Source organism: Carassius carassius, chromosome 2 (assembly GCF_963082965.1).
Source record: "Carassius carassius chromosome 2, fCarCar2.1, whole genome shotgun sequence".
Lineage (NCBI taxonomy): Eukaryota > Metazoa > Chordata > Actinopteri > Cypriniformes > Cyprinidae > Carassius > Carassius carassius.
This window is the reverse complement of record NC_081756.1, coordinates 2,071,675-2,089,933: the sequence shown is the minus strand read 5'-3', so window position 1 is coordinate 2,089,933 and position 18,259 is coordinate 2,071,675. Positions and strand designations below refer to the sequence as shown.

Below are 18,259 nucleotides of genomic sequence, written 5' to 3'. Positions count from 1 at the left end.
GTGTTTCTCAGCTCCAGTCCTCGTGACCGACCTACCACAATATTTTTTACAGGCCTACCTGTAAATATCAAATATAAAATGCAGGATTCAACTTATCAGTCTGTTAGTAAGTTAATTATGGAAACAGAATTGTCCATCTTTTACATACAAAGAAAACAAAAATGTTCCGGGAGGGGGTCATGAGGACTGACTGTATTAAAGGACACCCTGACTGACTTGTGAAAACTTGACATTAGATTCACGCTGATATTGCTACAAGAAGTAGTGTTTCTGCGTGAATAGCATTTCAAGTTAAGTTGACCTTGTTAGTGGAAATAAACATCATCCAGCTAGAAATGGCATTCACAGATGGTTAAAATGTGTATTACATGTGGTGCCTTAAAGGGTTAGTTCACCCCAAATGATAACTTTTATCATAAATAATTTACCCCTGTGTCGTTCTAAAACACCAAGTGATCCGATTGTCTTCAAAAATATTTAAAAATGTGTTTGATGAAAACCAGGGAGGCATCGGTCTGTCCGATCGACTTCAGTTTGTTTCAACTTTTTCCCCCAGAAAAAAACATAGCCAAAAAGGTCCACGTGCCATCAGTAGTTCAAAATTATTATTATAAGCAACAAAACCACTTTTGTGCGCACTGAAAACAAAACGAGTGATTTTATTCAACAATTTGTTCTCCTCCTTGGTCGTTCAGTGCGCGTTCACGAGCAGACTATGGTGCATGTTGCTGATGTCACCTGCTGATGTAGTTGCCAATGTACAGACACAGAATACACTGGTAATGTGTACATTTATACGGGCTGTTCAAGTATTGTTTACAATGTTTCCATAATGGCTTAAATAAAAAAGGAGCAAAAACAAAAGAAATATTTGCAACTACATCAGCAGGTGACGTCAGCATATGCAGTAGTCTGCTCGTGAACGCGCAATGAATTACTTTGAGAACAACTTGTTGAAAAAACTTGTTTATTTCGTTTTCTTTGTGCACAAAAGTGTTTTCGTCACTTCATAATATTATTATTGAATGACTGATGGCATATGGACCTTTTTGGCGATGTCTTTTATTCTTTACTGGGAAAAAGAATCCTGAAACTAACTCAAATCAATGGGACAGACAGAAGCCTCCTGGTTTTCATCAAAAATATCTGAAAATGTGATCTGGAGACAATCAGATCGCTTGGTGTTTTAGAACGACACAAGGTTAAGTGATTTATGATAAAATTATCATTTTGGGGTGAACTAACCCTTTAAGTAATAAAAACATTTCATGTGTTTCTAACAAATTTAGGATAATAAAAAAACAATATAAAATCATTTAAATTAGCCTTTTAACAAAGAAAAACCTGACATAATTACCTGTTGCTGGAGAAAAAGTACAGGCCACCTCTGCTGCACGTCTACAACCATTGGTTGATCTTCTAACACTTCTTTTCTCCTCAGGGAAAAAGTTAATTCCATTTTTCCACTTATGACCACCATGTTGCTTCTTGCCTTTTTGGTTTCATCAATCAAAAAAAGTCTTTGTTCTTCAAGTGAAGCATCAGTGTGGTTGCCTGGATGTTCCGGGAAAAAATTCACTTCTCCACGCTTTGCTTTTTTCATGGTGAAACCATGTCCATGTTCAACATCCTTACGCTTCTTGTTCACACTAACTTCTTTGCAGCCTGCTGCTCTCAATTTTGAACGGTAATTGTTTAGCTTGTTCTTTAGGCTGATCAACCATCCTTCATAGCCCTTACCTTTGCCAGGCTCCTTAAGGCATGGATACTTGGAAATCAGTGCAGATGCAATGGACTCAATTTCTTGATTGTTGGGATATGCCTTTATGTCAAAAACAGCCTGAACTATTTTATCAAGAATCTCCATCTTTATGTTTCTGGTCACATCAATGCCTGTCTGTGTTTCTGCATATGTCTCATTGCCTCGTCGTAGTTTTAGCTCAACATCAAATGACAGGGGTGGGATGGGGAATGGCAGTGGCCATTCTGAGGCTGTGCGCAAATACCTTTGTACAGAGGCTGTGGAGCTGGTCAAGGATCCATCAGAGTCATCAACACTAGCAGTATCAAGAGATGACACAGAAAGGCTGGTTTCAGACAATGATGAATTGCACCACTGAATATGCAAGACTGCTTTGTCACTGGGCAGTTCCGAGATGTCAGTCAGGCTGCAAAGGGCATTCCCAAAATCAGGGTCCTGAAACTGCAAGACAAACTGTCCTTGTAACTGCAGTTTCTCCTTCAGAAATCTAATAAGGGACTCCACAGACTGTGGCACTTCAAAAAGCTGAAGTCGCGGGGCATCAGTTGAAGAAATGACAGCTCGCAGTAGTAAAGCCTGTAAACCGAGAGGTAGACAGAGAAAGTTAAGTAAAAAATACCAGTATTTTTTCCAATTAAAAAAAAAACTAACTTTACACATACCATCAGGCAAGTTTAATGGTGCAGGTATGTCCTCAGGCACAAGGACTCTGTCTCTAAGCCTGTATGGAATCAATGGGTGATAATCATTTAAGTCATCAAGATCAAGGACAACCATGTCAGCATAGTTGCTTTCCACAAGTTCATAAGATCTCAAGTGTTCACTATACCAGGCAGAGAGTCTTTTAGATACAATGGAGACTTTGTCAGGACAGAGCAACATGTGCTCTATCTTGAAGAACTCAGGCTGTCCATTGCATTGTCCAGCAGATATAATCATGTCCTTACCATATTGAGTTCCATACAGACAAACATTTTTGGACAGTTACAATTTCAGTTTTGCATCTAACAGTGATATTTGAACCACATTTACTTTTTCAACATATAACTCTGATTTCAAAAGGCTTTGAGCATTCAAATGATAGGCGATCATTTGCTGATGTGTAACAGAAAGAGTAAGCAGCAAATTTTTCACATTGTGAATATCACGTGCTACATTCTTAAAGAATGAGTGCTTGGACTCATATCGCATAGTCCACAAGTTCACCAAAGATCCAAAGCATTTTGTCAGTTGTGGGTAGTGGTCAATGAAGTGGTGCTTCGGCTTTAATTTGAAGTCTGGAAACGTGGAAGTCAGAAGCAAGCGGTGATCTGCCAATTTACATGACAAGTAACACAGAGTTTCTTCAGAGAGACTGTGTGATAGGACAATTTCTACAATTTCTTTCAGATCCAATAATATTTCCCATGATGGCTCGTGTTCTGGGATGCAATCCCAAATCATTAAAGGAAGTAAGCGCAACAAACACCAATTTTCATGACCATTACCCCCAATTGATTCTTTAACTAGGCCTGATTTTAGAATTGCCTTTGGTTTTTTGACCTTATCAGAGTACTTGTAAGGGAATGTTTTGATTGAGTGATCCTTCAAGAGTAATGTAACCTTTTGAGATCAAATCTCTGAGACACAAAGATAATTCCCCAGGTATGACCCCTTAAAAAAAATCATGTAAAATGTCTGGGGGAAACCCAGTAACTGGATGAAAGTTTCTCAAGTGTTTGCTTAATGAACACTCACTCTTTACACCATTAACACTCTGCAGGGTGTCACTCTGCTTAAGCTGTTCCACAAATGAATTGTGCTCCTCAACAGTCCTCAGAGGGAAATCACTAGCCTTAACAGTTGCTATTTGATCACGACTTATCAAAAAGAACCGACAGAACTTATCAACATTAAAGTTTTTCTGGTAGCCTGCAAGACTGTGGGCTCCGAGATTATCTGCACATACACAGAAAACAGTTGGCTTCACATAATGCCCCAAAGTCTCCACAAACACACCACTTTGCTCCAAAGCTTTCAAATCTTTTATCAAAGGTTACAAAAATTTGTCATAGCCAAATTTTTTAACATCAACACTCCTTCCTAAAACAGCTAACTGAATTGATGTTAAAGTAGATCTCCACTTTGCAGGTAAATTTAAGATCATCCAGTAGACAGCAGTAATTTTATGAATTTTTCTGGATGTGCCTAATGGGTTGCAAATTTCAAACTCATCTATATAAAAGGCCAAACTCAGAACAACCTCTTCTTCTGCAACAAACACATTCTCCCTGTAGTACTTCCCATCTTGAAACGAATTGTACTGTCCAGCTAAATGTTCGTTTGTGAATTCAACTTTATCCAAAAAACATGGTAAACTTAGCAGAGTTTCAAGTACCTGAATGACTGGTACATAAACAAATGATTCTTTCTGGGTATGTTCATAAAGATATTCGGTAGGTTCTATTAAAGGAAAGTGTTGTTTGAAATACAGAGCTCTTCTGTAGTCAGTAGACAAAATACCCTTTGCAGATATTGCGGTTAAAAGTGGATTTGTCAAACACACTGAATCTGTAATTTCTTTGACAATGTTACTTTCAACATTAACATTGTGCTTTGTGAGAATTGATTCTACACTATGAAGGGCCTGAGATTTGGAGAACAACAAAATACTTTTAAGTTCCTCAATTATTTTCTGAGTAGCATCTTTTGAAACATGGAACACAGTCTGCATACACAAAAAAAGATGACATTTTTTGTTCAAGTGTTTGACTATTTACATCTTCATCAAACTGTATTCTATCATCATCTCCAATTTCGACTTCTGAAGAGATCTGTGAGATAGATGGCACTTCATTATCAATCCTCGCGAAGACCGTCTGTATTGCAGTTCGAAAGTCTTTTAGTGTATGCTTTGTGTATTCTGCTTCTATGAGAGCTGAACGTTGGCCGATTGTTTGTTTTAAATCCCCATCCTTTAAAGGGACAATTAATTGTTTCTTTTCGTTTAAGATGATTTCCAAGGTGAATGAAGAAACGTTTCTCACTGCAAATCTCTTGGAATTCATTTTTATAATCCTGGAAAATAGAAAAATGAATGAGTTACAACCTTATTTCAAAACATATTTGAAAATCAATTTGAAAATGTATTGTACTTAAAATAGTAATATTCTTCAGCATTTTTAACTAATGTCAAACATGATAATGATCTTGTTCCAATTTATAGATTTATTTTATACATTTCATTATTTCGTTTTCATTATACCTTTTATTTGATGCAGAAAATAATTTGCGCTAATTCATGCTTGACCAGCCTTGCATGAAGAATAATAATGTATTATGCCACTTTTAATAAATATGATGTTCTTTATTGTCTTACATTCACTATGGAAACCAAAATGGGTTAAGGTTTACTGCTTAAGACATAGTAGTCATTTGGTGACCACTAATTACAAAAGTGCTTGTAGCTTCCTGGCTTAAAAATGTTGAACTCTTTCACTGATGAGTCATAATGAGCTTTATTAAAGATCAGTCACCGTAGATTTGCAGTAATCACCGTTAAATGCCATAAGACATCACAAATCACCGTAAGAGCTTTACATGAAAACAAACCATGATATAATATAAATAAACCATGAAACAAACATACATCAAATCACATACAAACTAATACCCATTATTACCTTACATAAAACAAGAAATCCAAAACAATACAGATAAGTCAATTTTACCTTATTCTCCACTTAAACCAGGAGCTAAACCCTTGAAGTTCTCTTTAACCGTATGCCTTTGGATGAATCAACCATGTGCCCCGTAGCTGCACTCCTTACTACAATGCTTTGAGCACGCCACAATATATAGGCTTAAGTGGATGAATTTCAAAATAAAAGACATCATTATCACAAATATACAAACTAATAAAAAAAACAAAATCCAACGATTAAACAATACACATTCAAAATAGACAACATTATAAATCATTTAAATATGAAAAATTGAAAGTAAACTATATGAAAGGACATAATCAAATCCTTAACAGTGCTAACTAAAATAGTGTGCATTGACCCTGCTGAAAAAAACAATAGAAACCATTACAGAATTTGTAATGGTTTTAATGGTTCTAATTGGAATTCTAATGGTTTTAATGGACACTGTAATGGTCTCTGTGGGTCTCTATTGGTAATTTGCTTTCTTCTATTGGTGGCATGTATTGTCTATTGGATACCATTAAGGACCAATAGAACACCTTTAGAAACTTCTGGTGGTATCTACTGGACACCAGTAGAAACCATTATGACTCCAATAAATTTAGTGGTTTCTTTGGAAAACTGTAATTGTCTTAGTGGGTAGGCTACGGCTGAAAAATAAAATAAAAAAATAAATTAAAAAAATGAACACAAACAATAGAAACCATTACAAAATTTGTAATGGTTTTAATGGTTAAAATGGGAATTCTGTTGGTTTTAATGGTCACAGTAATGGTCCCTGTGGGTCTCTATTGGTAAATTGCTTTCTTCTATTGGTGGCATGTATTGTCTTGGATTGCCACCATGCGTCATTTGGAAAGGTTATTTTTTATTTAGTTTTTTTTTTTGTCTAAATCAACTCGACTCGTCATGGCCTTCAAAATTGACGTTGAAAGTTGGTCTTTGCTTGGTTCGTCGGATTTGGTCCAAATTTAGCCCAAAAATAGATGTTTAATAACAGTGAAATTCTGCGTGACTTCCACGTGCTGCAATGTGCGCGCGCGCAGAACGTGGAGCGGAGGACGTCACCATGGAAACGAGGCGGCAGCCCAACCGTCAAGCAGCTGAACGCTGACACTCGGTGTGGTTTCACTATTTTATTTAGTGAAAGTGAAAGTGAAGTGACATTCAGCCAAGTATGGTGACCCATACTCAGAATTTGTGCTCTGCATTTAACCCATCCGAAATGCACACACACAGAGCAGTGAACACACACACACACACTGTGAGCACACACCCGGAGCAGTGGGCAGCCATTTATGCTGTGGCGCCCGGGGAGCAGTTGGGGGTTCGATGCCTTGCTCAAGGGCACCTAAGTCGTGGTATTGCAGGTGGAGAGAGAACTGTACATGCACTCCCCCCACCCACAATTCCTGCCGGCCCGGGACTCGAACTCACAACCTTTCGATTGGGAGTCCGACTCTCTAACCACCAGGCCACGACTTCCCACAAATTTAGGTAAGTTTAGTCTATAAAATTACACAAATAGTACATCAAAGTGTTCCTGACACTTTATTTCATGTAAATTATACGCTTCCGTTTAATATTTACTTTATAGAAGTGGTTTAGTGTCGTCAGAAAAAGTCCGTTAGCATCTCAACCGTAAGGCTAACTACACTAACGTTAACTCTTATTTATTAAGTTTGGGCTTTTAATGTCATCTTGTGTGTAGATGAGCTCTTTCTCTCTCTCTCTCTCTCTCTCCATATATATCAATGGATGAATGGAAGTAACTGAATTAATTTAACCCTAAAATTATGCACTGTTTAATCCTAAAATGTGCACTAACGTAACCGGATAATGTTACATCACTTACATAGATCGTGAAAATGGACTGAAACCTTCAGGTTTTGATCTTTCATGGTAAATACATAAATACATACACTTGTTCTGTGATTTCAGAAGTGCCAGAAAAAAACCTCTATGACAGAGGAGAAGTTCCTGATTTTAACATTTCTGAAGGGAGCTGCTGACAGAGAGGATGAAAACACACACATTTTGATGTCCACGCTGTAGGAGCATTACTAAATGAGTAAAACTAAAATGTTTTATATATATATATATTCTGTAAATTATTATGTAAATTATATATTCTGTGAATTATTATTTTTCTTTTCTGCATTTCACCTCTGCTATAGTTTATGCCAGAGCCATGGCTCTGGTTTATGCCTTATACCTGGCATTGTATAATAAATATTGTTGTCTCTGTGACAGTATGCTTATGATCCTAGGTTCTTCCATGCTGAATGGCTGTGCTCTAGAGACATATCTCCTGTCGAAGAACATTTTTAGACATTATGAACCATGAATAGTAAGCAATTCGTCAAACATACACTACCATTCAAAAATGTAAGGGTCAGATTTGTCATGTATTTCAAAGACATCTTTTATTCTCACCACTGCTGCATTTATTTGATTAAAATACAGTAAAATAGTAATATTGTGAAATTAACATTTTTTTACTAACTATTTTCTATTTAAGTTTGTTTTAATAAGTGATCAAAGCTGAATTTTCAGCATCATTACTCCAGTGTCACACAATCCTTCTTAGTGTACATGAGACTTATTTCAGAAACATAAAAAAAATCTCTTATCTCCAAGCTGCACACTCTCACAACGTGTCTGTTAAAAATCATTCAAACTTTGTGTCAGTACATCATAAATAGGAAAAGGCATCAGATCACCGTCTGTGATTTGTTGTGTCGTGCCGCATCCAGTGTAGAGAGCATCAATGATTATAATAGGCTCTGTTGTATTTTGTTGTGCTGTCCAGTGTTAGAACTCTTGTTAAATATCATTACATATGATGTATGTATGATGCCATTCAGCACTGATAGATCTTTTCTATTCATCTATAAATCATTTATAAACCACAACATATTTAAACAATATTAATAAGAATAAATAAAAATGCATCTGTGACTTAATATTGCTTCTTATTTTTCAGTGGGTTGAAAGTTATCATTAAACACATTCTTCTCATCTTTGTGCATTTTCAGACGTTGTGCATATTTCTGAATCATTTTTTTTTACTTCATAATATTGGTTGTCTTCTCTTGTTTCAGAGTTTAGCGCCAAACCCAGTTAAGCAGACCTGGGCAGCTGATCAAGGATCACCAGAAACTTTGCAGAACATTGGTCCTTCAGCACCGGACTGGACACCAGTGTTGTAAGTCATTCTGTCTCTTTATAGTGCATGTTCAGAACATATTGCAGGAGATCTCAACATTGTCTCTTAAGGTCCACTTACATGCAGAGTTTTGCTCCAACCTGCAGTGCACCTGAACACATTAATCGAGCTCTAACTATTAGTGTTGTCACAGTACCAAAATTTCAGTATTCGGTACCAGTACCAGTGAAAATACATTGTACTCTGTACCAATTTCAGTACCAAAGCAAAACACAAAAACATGATAATTATTATTTTTTTAATTATTATTATTAGCCGCACTTATGCTAACAATTAACTACTCTAATAACAGTGTTCATTTCAATCCGACATTCAAATTACAGTTATATATATCCTGATAAATACAGGTGCTGGACATATAATTAGAATATCATCAAAAAGTTGATTTCACTTTCACTAATTCCATTCAAAAAGTGAAACTTGTATATTATATTCATTCATTACACAGACTGATATATTTCAAATCTTTGTTTCTTTTAATTTTGATGTTTATAACTGACAAATCCCAAATTCAGTATCCCAGAAAATTTGAATATTGTGAAAAGGTTCAATATTGACGACACCTGGTGTCACACTCTAATACGCTAATTAACTCAAAAGGCCTTTAAATGGTCTCTCAGTCTAGTTTTGTAGGCTACACAATCATGGGGGAAGACTGCTGACTTGACAGTTGTCCGAAAGACGACCACTGACACCTTGCACAAGGAGGGCAAGACACAAAAGGTCATTGCGAAAGAGGCTGGCTGTTCACAGAGCTCTGTGTCCAAGCACATTAATAGAGAGGCAAAGGGAAGGAAAAGATGTGGTAGAAAAAAAGTGTACAAGCAATAGGGATAACCGCACCCTGGAGAGGATTGTGAAACAAAGCCCATTTAAAAATGTGGGGGAGATTCACAAAGAGTGGACTGCAGCTGGAGTCAGTGCTTCAAGAACCACTACACACAGACGTATGCAAGACATGGGTTTCAGCTGTCGCACTCCTTGTGTCAAGCCACTCTTGAACAACAGACAGCGTCAGAAGCGTCTCACTTCAAAAAGGACTGGACTGCTGCTGAGTGGTCCAAAGTTATGTTCTCTGATGAAAGTACATTGTGTATTTCCTTTGGAAATCAGGGTCCCAGGGTCTGGAGGAAGAGAGGAGAGGCACACAATCCACGTTGCTTGAGGTCCAGTGTAAAGTTTCCACAGTCAGTGATGGTTTGGTTGCCATGTCATCCGCTGGTGTTGGTCCACTGTGTCTTCTGAGGTCCAAGGTCAACATAGCTGTATACCAGGAAGTTTTAGAGCACTTCATGCTTCCTGCTGCTGACCAACTTTATGGAGATGCAGATTTCATTTTCCAACAGGACTTGGCACTCGCACACAGTGCCAAAGCTACCAGTACCTGGTTTAAGGACCATGGTATCCCTGTTCTTAATTGACCAGCAAACTCACCTGACCTTAACCCCAAAGAAAATCTATGGGGTATTGTGAAGAGGAAGATGTGATATGCCAGACCCAAGAATGCAGAAGAGCTGAAGGCCACTATCAGAGTAACCTGTGCTCTCATAACACCTGAGCAGTGCCACAGACTGATCGATTCGATCTGATTTTCCTTAGTTGTCAGTTATAAATAAATATATCAGTCTGTGTGTAATCATGCGCGTAATTTGCACGGGGGTTACGGGGGTCATGACCCCCCCAAAAATCAGATCCAGCTAATATAACCCCCCCAATATCATCACATCATTCAGATTAAAATAGATATGAAATATTCAGAATTAATACTTTTGTTCATTTTCTTTATTAATTTCATTTGCCAGCAAGAAAGATAGTATCATATTTTAAATAATCTGTAATGTACCCACCGCACCGATTTGGTATTACCAAAGTCTCTGGTATTACCCAACCCGCTTTCTGTACCAAGTTTGTTCACTATTTTGCGCAGTCGATGGGATGAATGGTTGGAGAAAGCTGACGGAAAGATGAAAAGGACACTGAAAGGCAGCCAGACAACGATTTTTCATTGTTTGTCGACACCAGCCAAAAAAAAAGAAAAAAGAAAAAAAAAAGAAACGAAAAATCCTGACCAAACGGAGGTACCCTTAAGTTAGCTGTTAAGTTAGCTCAGCGTTTCTCAAAGTGTGGGGAATAGAAACATGACAAACAGGTTTTGTGCCCATCTTTTTAATTCCTTTATTTATTGACCATACACTCAAAACAAAGACACATTTAAATGTAAGCCTTGACGTTACTTAACATCTTCACACGTAAGTTTAAAAGTATTTCAAGGCTACCGTTATTGATCGTAATATCGCTTTATGGTTCCCATGGAGACGCGCCATTCATTGCTTGTCACACCGTAGCCACAATAGTGCTGAATGACTGATGATCTGCTTTTATTTCCTTTTTTATTCAAAATTTCACAAATGTGTTAGCTATAGCAGGATATATCTGATATTCCGATTGTCAAATATGTGCAAGTGGATGTGTTTTGTTGTTCAAACACCTTTATAACGATCGCATTACTTGAGCTGTATGCGCAACGTATTTTAGGTATCTATCTTATTAAAATACCTAAAAAAATACGTACATTATTAGGAATTTACCACCTCTGATTCAATTTGAGATTATTTTTATTTTTGTTTGTTTGTTTGTTTTTTTGTTGTTCTTTTTGCATGGATTTTGCAAAGTGTCAAAATGAATCAAAGCACAACTAGGTTAATGTTAGTCCACACTTGTATTGATGTTATCAGAAGCTAAATGCAAACACAATTATTATTATTTTTTAATCTAATTTTGAGTCTTATTTCATGCAAAGTGATAATATAATTGCACTTTCATTTTCTTCATTTGAAATTTTTTAATGCTGTTATTTGATGTTAAGTTTTTAAAATGTGATGTTAATAAAATACATTTTAAAAGTTAAACTTAAAGCCTAGTTTATTAACATTTTGTTGGGGTGATTGGGGACAGGTGGGGCTCGGAACCCTTTCCTACCTCTGAAGTGGGGAATGGCAGAAAAGTTTGAGAAACACTGAGTTAGCTGATGATTTGTTTTGTTGACTGGAGTTGGCTGGCTAGATGTTCGTTTGCCAGTGTCCTATGAGGTAAAGCCAGAGGGTGCCAGGGACTGTGTAGAACCAATGTCACTGAATTGTATCTGCTGTTTGCTCCAATACAGTCACCCGTTTTGGGGGGGATTGCATAATTAAATTATGCAAATTAGCATGTTACCATTTACAAAGAAAATAATACAATAAATTAATAAATAAATAAATATGCCGCGAGTTTAACCCCCCCAATGGTAGACCCAAAGTTACGCCCTTGTGTGTAATGAATGAATATAATATACAAGTTTCACTTTTTGAATTGAAATGATGATATTCTAATTATATGACCAGCACCTGTATACACAGAATGACTCATTGAACTGCTTTTATAGTTTTAATAATTAATTTATTTGTAATGAATAAAGGGATTTTACATTTGATTATTTGTTTTTCTTACTTGAATGCTTTTGTTCGAATGTAAAATAAAAAAGTGAATTATTATTAAGAAAAGATCTGCAGGAAAAGATGCAATGTTGCTCTGTGATTTTGCTTTGGAAACTTTAGAAAATAGAAAAGATTTGACTTTGCCAACTCTTTCAACTTCAAACGGGTGTAGCTCAGTATTTGTTTGTCAGATTTCAACAAGTTATACATCATTTTGAAGGACTTTAATGAGAAAAAAAACCTCAACTCATTTTTGCTCATTGTGACTTACTTTGCCAGCACAGGTCACATATGCTACCTAATTTCCACTTGAGAGTGGTCAGATTTAAAGTCTGAGATTAGTCCATCAGTTCTTGAATTTCAATTTTTATTTATGTGTGTGTGTGTGTTCAAAACAAGAGTGTCTGTCTCAGAACCTGAAGAAAAGAGGCCACACCTTATAGGAAATAAACGCCTCCTAAGTGTACGGAAATACCTGGCTGAGGAGATCAGTGACATAAACCAGATAAAACTGTCAGTGGTAAGTGTTTACATATCCATATCCGAATGGAATTGCTACAACCTCTTATCTAATATGACTCGAAGTGAATAGAGACTAAGTACCATAAAAAGTAGACAATGTAATTATTCAAGCCTATTTGTGAAACTGGACCACAAAACCAGTTACAAGGGTAATTGTTTTTATTTTATTTTTTAGTTTTTTATAATAATAATACTAATAAATAAGTTTTCCATTGATTTATGGTTTGTTAGGAGGACAATATTTGTCTGAGATACAACTATTTGAAAATCTGGAATCTGATGGTGCTAAAAAATCTAAATATTGTGAAAAATATTTCAAATGCAAAGCAAGGCATTTTATTAATAAAAAATTAAATTGATACATTTATGGTAGGAAATTTACAAAATATATTCATGGAACATTATCTTTTTTTAAATCCTAATGATTTTTGGCATGAAAGAAAAATCAATAATTTTGACCCATCTTGCACACACCACATCTGGCTGTAACCAAATCTTCTCCGCTGTCGCAAAACCTAAACTGTGTGCATACGTCAGTGGAACCAGACGATAGGCTTAATTAAATGTTCTGCGACTTGACTGTTAAAAGCAGATGATTGGCTTTCCAGCGGGAGGGGTGGGACATGTGCATACAACCGCCATCTTTGCCGTTACAGGTTTTCCTTTTATAGTTGTATTGAGGATTGAGGAAGTGGTATGTCTCTTATAAATTGTCTCTGGTATGGAACAGTGATTAAACTGACTTGGAACCAGAATTCCAAGAATTCCGAGAGGAATCCAGTATTCAGACAGACCATGGAATAACTAACATGTATCTACTAATGGAACGTTATTCTAAAGTAATTGTTTTAAAAAATGTTCAAGAGTGTTTCACTTTGGTCTGTTACTGTAGGAACATTGGCTTTACATTTCCATACTCCTAAACATGACGCTGAACAAAACAAACTGGTTTGTTTTACTCATGAACATAAAATGAGTAATGGACAAAAGTTCACATCTGTCAAGAACTTGAATCTGCTCAAAGTGCCCCCAAAGTGTTGGACGAATTTAAACATGATGATGTTTTGTCAACAACTAAGTTTTTGCAACTTTTTTGAGACTGCCATATAAATATATGTATAGATAATCTCACATACTGGTAATGTGGTTTAAGTGGTACATTGTCCTAATGAATTTTTTTGCAGGTCTGAGACAGCTACAATGAAGCCACAAAAAAAGTTCATAGTTCCTGTATTTCTATAATGCATTAATGAATAACAATAATTAAAATAAAATGTAATGTCAAGGTTTTGTGTTAATTCCAGCTATGTTGAGTATTCTGTGAATAATTTTGATTTTAGGTGCATATTCCTAATTCTTTGCAAAACAACCTGAACTGTTTGCTATTGAAAGGATGGTATGTAGTTTAAATAAATAAAAAATTATATTCTTGACAAAACCTGTGTACAGTTTGTATTAATAATTAAAATTATTTAATTATATTAATTAATGGCCTAATTACCAGCTATCAGTTAAACATTTAAATCAGAACCAATACAAAACTGCAACGAAAGCTATTAAATATGTGCAAATAAAGACCAATACAAACTTGTAATGGAACCATCAGAACCATTACAAAACTGTGATGGAAACCATTATGTGCAAATCGTGACCAATACAAACTTGTAATGGAAACCAATAAATCCTAATGGAATATGCCCAAAACACACTACGTAATGGAAACCATTTGGTAATGGTTTTAATGGTTAATTGCTGATGGTTTGTAATGGAAACCATTAGAATTTCTGTAATGGTTTCTATTGTTTTTTTTCAGCAGGGGATACACACAGACAAAATATATTATCAAATGAGTACTTTAAGTCAATGTCAGTACATTTTATAAACTGATATTTAAGCAAGTACAGCAAATAACACTGTAGTCTGTTCACCTTGGAAAACAGCATGCTTCAGAGAAAAACATGTACAGAAAATTACAGTTTGGTAAAAATGTAAATAAATCCTGTACCCAGTCATTGGTGAAATATTTATAGGTTTCAGAAGATTTATTCATTGTTTTAATAAAGAAGGTTTTGTTAATTGTTCACATGTACATACCATAAAAAAAAGAGTTTACGAGTTTAAGTACGAAGCTGGACGAACAAATTCGACTTCTTTTCGAGAGTAACAGTTGTCTCATATGGAAAGCCAAGTGGACCATAAAACGCGTGCTTTTCAACGCTGTATTAATTTTAAAACGCCGTTTTCACCCTTACGAAAAATAACCATGGTTTTATTATAGTAAAACTGTTGTTACCCATGTTTTTTTGGCGTATTGACTGCCATTTTTATAAACACAGATTTACTACATATACCATGGTTAAACTACGGTTAAAATAGCAAAACCATGGTTAATTTGTGATTACCATGGTTTAACTATAGTAACCATGTTTTTTTGGTTTTATTTGTAGTAAAACCATGGTTAATTTTCGTAAGGGCATAACGCCGCCAGGCGTTAAATAAACGCCGTTACGCGTTAAGTTAACGCCAGACGCCACCACGCGTTAAAATAACGCCACACGCCGACAGACGTTAAGTTAACGCGACACACCACTTAAGATGCAGATTTATTTACTCATCTACATGGACACACCTCTCATGGCTATAAGGACTCTACGGCAAGACAGAGCATCCAGTTTGCAAGAGCGCGAAGATGGTAAGGATAGCCCTTACAATTATACATATAGCTTTTGTCTCATAAAGTTATCACCCCAGGCACGAATGAGTGCAAATTTGGAAATGATTTTATTCAACAGTTAAATTAGTAAGAAAGTAATATTAATATTTTATTATTATATCATATTTTTAGTAGGCTATCATTTCAATTTAATAAATAGTTGGCGATATTTTCACAAAAATAGAAATTTTGTTTAGTTACATTCAGGGGCGCTGCTAAGGATTTTGGGCCCCATGAAAAGAATCTTGACAGGGCCCCCAACACAGCTGAGAGTTTTTTCATATTAATTTACATAAAATCATGCGCTTTTATGGTATTTTGACTATCATTCTCATATATTTAAGTCAATCAGACAATTGAACTCCATCCCATGTCCACACCCGTAATTTGTCCTCTGTAATACTGCACTACTATAGTACTGTATAATGTATATACTGTGCATAGCTGTACATGTGTCATATAGTGTATTCACATATATTTATATTTGTATGAATGTACTGTCCATATTTGTACTGTACACTGGCAATGACAATAAAGTTAATCTAATCTAACCTAATATTTTTAACATGACAGTTTAAATGTAACGGAAATACTGAGCACTCTTAATACAATGAAATGTATTTATATTTATTTGCTTCAACACTGATACTGAAATTAAAAAAAAAAACTCTTCAATTTAAAATAAACAGGAATTACAATCTGTGGTGAAAAAAAAATCTCAGCAAGAAAACACCACCATAAAACAAAATGGCCACATAAAATTTCTAATAATTTAAGCAGAACTTGCATAATATACTATATCAAAGAATGGCCAAGGTATAACATAGATGAGTCTGAGTTACTCTTTCCACATCATTTCTAATCTCTTGTACTTGCTCAACATTTCTAAACAAAAGTCCAACGTCTGACCTTTTCAGCTGCAAAATCATTAATCAGATCTTTGAAGTCGAGCTCTCTAGCCAACTCGCTCTCAATGGAAAGCATAGCAAGACTGCAAAGCCTTTCTTGAGACATTGTAGACCTCAAGTAGTTTTTTATCAGTTTTAATTTGCTGAATGCCCTCTCCCCACCAGCAACAGTCACTGGCAGTGTGCTAAATAAACGCAAAGCAATGCACACTTCTCCAAAGATGCTTTGCAGCTGCAGCTTACAAATAGCATTTAGGAGTTCAAGAGGTGACAGGTTAGGGGGGAAGTTGGAAGCATATACACGGTTTAGGTGTCTTACTTGATTTTCAAAATCAGGAGTTAGATCACTGGAATACTTAGTGATCAGTGGTTGGCACACAGAAGAGATTTTGTCCTCACTAATCTGCCCAACTTTCAGAACCGCATAAAACTCGTTCACAATATCAGCAATTCTCTGGAACCTAGTGTCTAAGTCACTGATGATACTATCCATAGCAGTGTAAAACACAGTATTCCGAAACTCTGTTTCTGAATCTTCCTGAGTTGTCTCCTCTTCACAGGTTTCGTCATGGAATCTCTTTCTTTTCTTCTTGCGACTGCACTCCTTGCTTAACTGAGGAGTAACATGAGCTTCTCTAGCTATCAACTTTGCCTCAGCTAGGAGAGACCCCCATGCATCTCTCAGAGACTGCATCTCTTCTGTCAAGGCTCTGATATTGGCTGCCTCTATGTCAAGTGAGATTTTCCCTGACTGGAGAATAACATTCCTGTCATCAATGCTTTGCAGTACTTTCAGCCAGATCTTGAGAAGAAGAATAGCATCAAATGACATGAAGTATTTTCTGAGACCATTAGCATCTGATCTTGCTTCATTGGCGAGACTGCAAGTCATTAGTATGCTATCAAGTGCATTAATGACAGAAGGTAGGTGCTTTGCCACAGGTTTAACAGCCTCAATCCTTGCACTCCAGCGGGTATCAGATAGCTGATGCAATGAGCAACCTGTTTGCTCTTTGTAGATTGCCCAGCGCTCTGGGCTGCTATTACAAATGTGTACAGGCGGTTTATGCAGCCAAAAAAGGTGGATACATCTGGACTTGATTGTGCAGCATGTACGCCGACAAGATTTAATGTATGAGAGGCACAAGGTGAATAAGTAGCTAGCTTGTTTTTCCTCAGTATTTCAGCTTGGACTCCCTTTACCTTCCCTGACATATTTGCCCCATTGTCATATCCCTGTCCTCTGCAATCACTGATGTCAATCCCATGCTCACAAAGAACAGACTCAATCATCTTTGCTATCTCACTCCCTGTCTTTTTGTAAAAATCCTTGAATTCAAGGAACCTCTCAGTGATCTCCCACTCGTCTTTTTCTTTGTCATATTTGACATACCGTAGTACCACCACGTTTTGCTCTGTATGGGAAATGTCTGGTGTGGCATCGGCGATGACTGCATAATAGATGGCATCCTCCCTTTCCTGTAGAATTCTTTTCAGAACTCGTCTGCCACATAAATTGATGAACTCATTTTGACTTTCAGAGCTAAGATAATGTGTTAGCCTGGTTTGTTTTCCTTCTTTTTGTTTTTGTTTGTTGTCCCTGATTTTTGTGCTCTTTCAGCAGAGGATCATAATGTGACAAAAGCTCCAGTGTTCCTAGGAAATTGCCATTATGAACGTCATCTAAGTCGCTTGTTTTGCCTCTGAAAGGCAGGTTTCTTGAGGCCAGATGTAGGGTAACATCTAACAGTCTCTCCAGGATGGCCCTATTTTTCTCAATTTCTGTTTGGAACTCCCTGTTTAACAGAGAGTCTATACCTTTATCTTGTAAAACAGATCTTTGCAGATTTTTCCATCTTAAGTAGCAGTCTCTGTGTGCATCACTCCTCTCATGGATTGGGAGTTTATTGTACATGTGACGCCACTTCACATGACACATTTTAAACCCATTTTGACTGGCCAG

The 18,259-nt window shown here is 36.4% G+C and overlaps 2 long non-coding RNA genes across 2 annotated transcripts; both read left to right on the top strand.

Moving 5' to 3' along the window:
- The first annotated feature begins 6,131 nt into the window (after nt 1–6,131).
- On the top strand, nt 6,132–7,566 carry LOC132100188 (uncharacterized). Its single transcript, XR_009423095.1, has 3 exons — nt 6,132–6,591; nt 7,046–7,089; nt 7,390–7,566. It is a non-coding gene; the product is annotated as an uncharacterized LOC132100188 (long non-coding RNA).
- A 972-nt stretch (nt 7,567–8,538) lies between these two features.
- Nucleotides 8,539–13,960, top strand: LOC132100155 (uncharacterized). Its single transcript, XR_009423091.1, has 3 exons — nt 8,539–8,656; nt 12,553–12,673; nt 13,860–13,960. It is a non-coding gene; the product is annotated as an uncharacterized LOC132100155 (long non-coding RNA).
- Nucleotides 13,961–18,259: the final 4,299 nt, after the last annotated feature.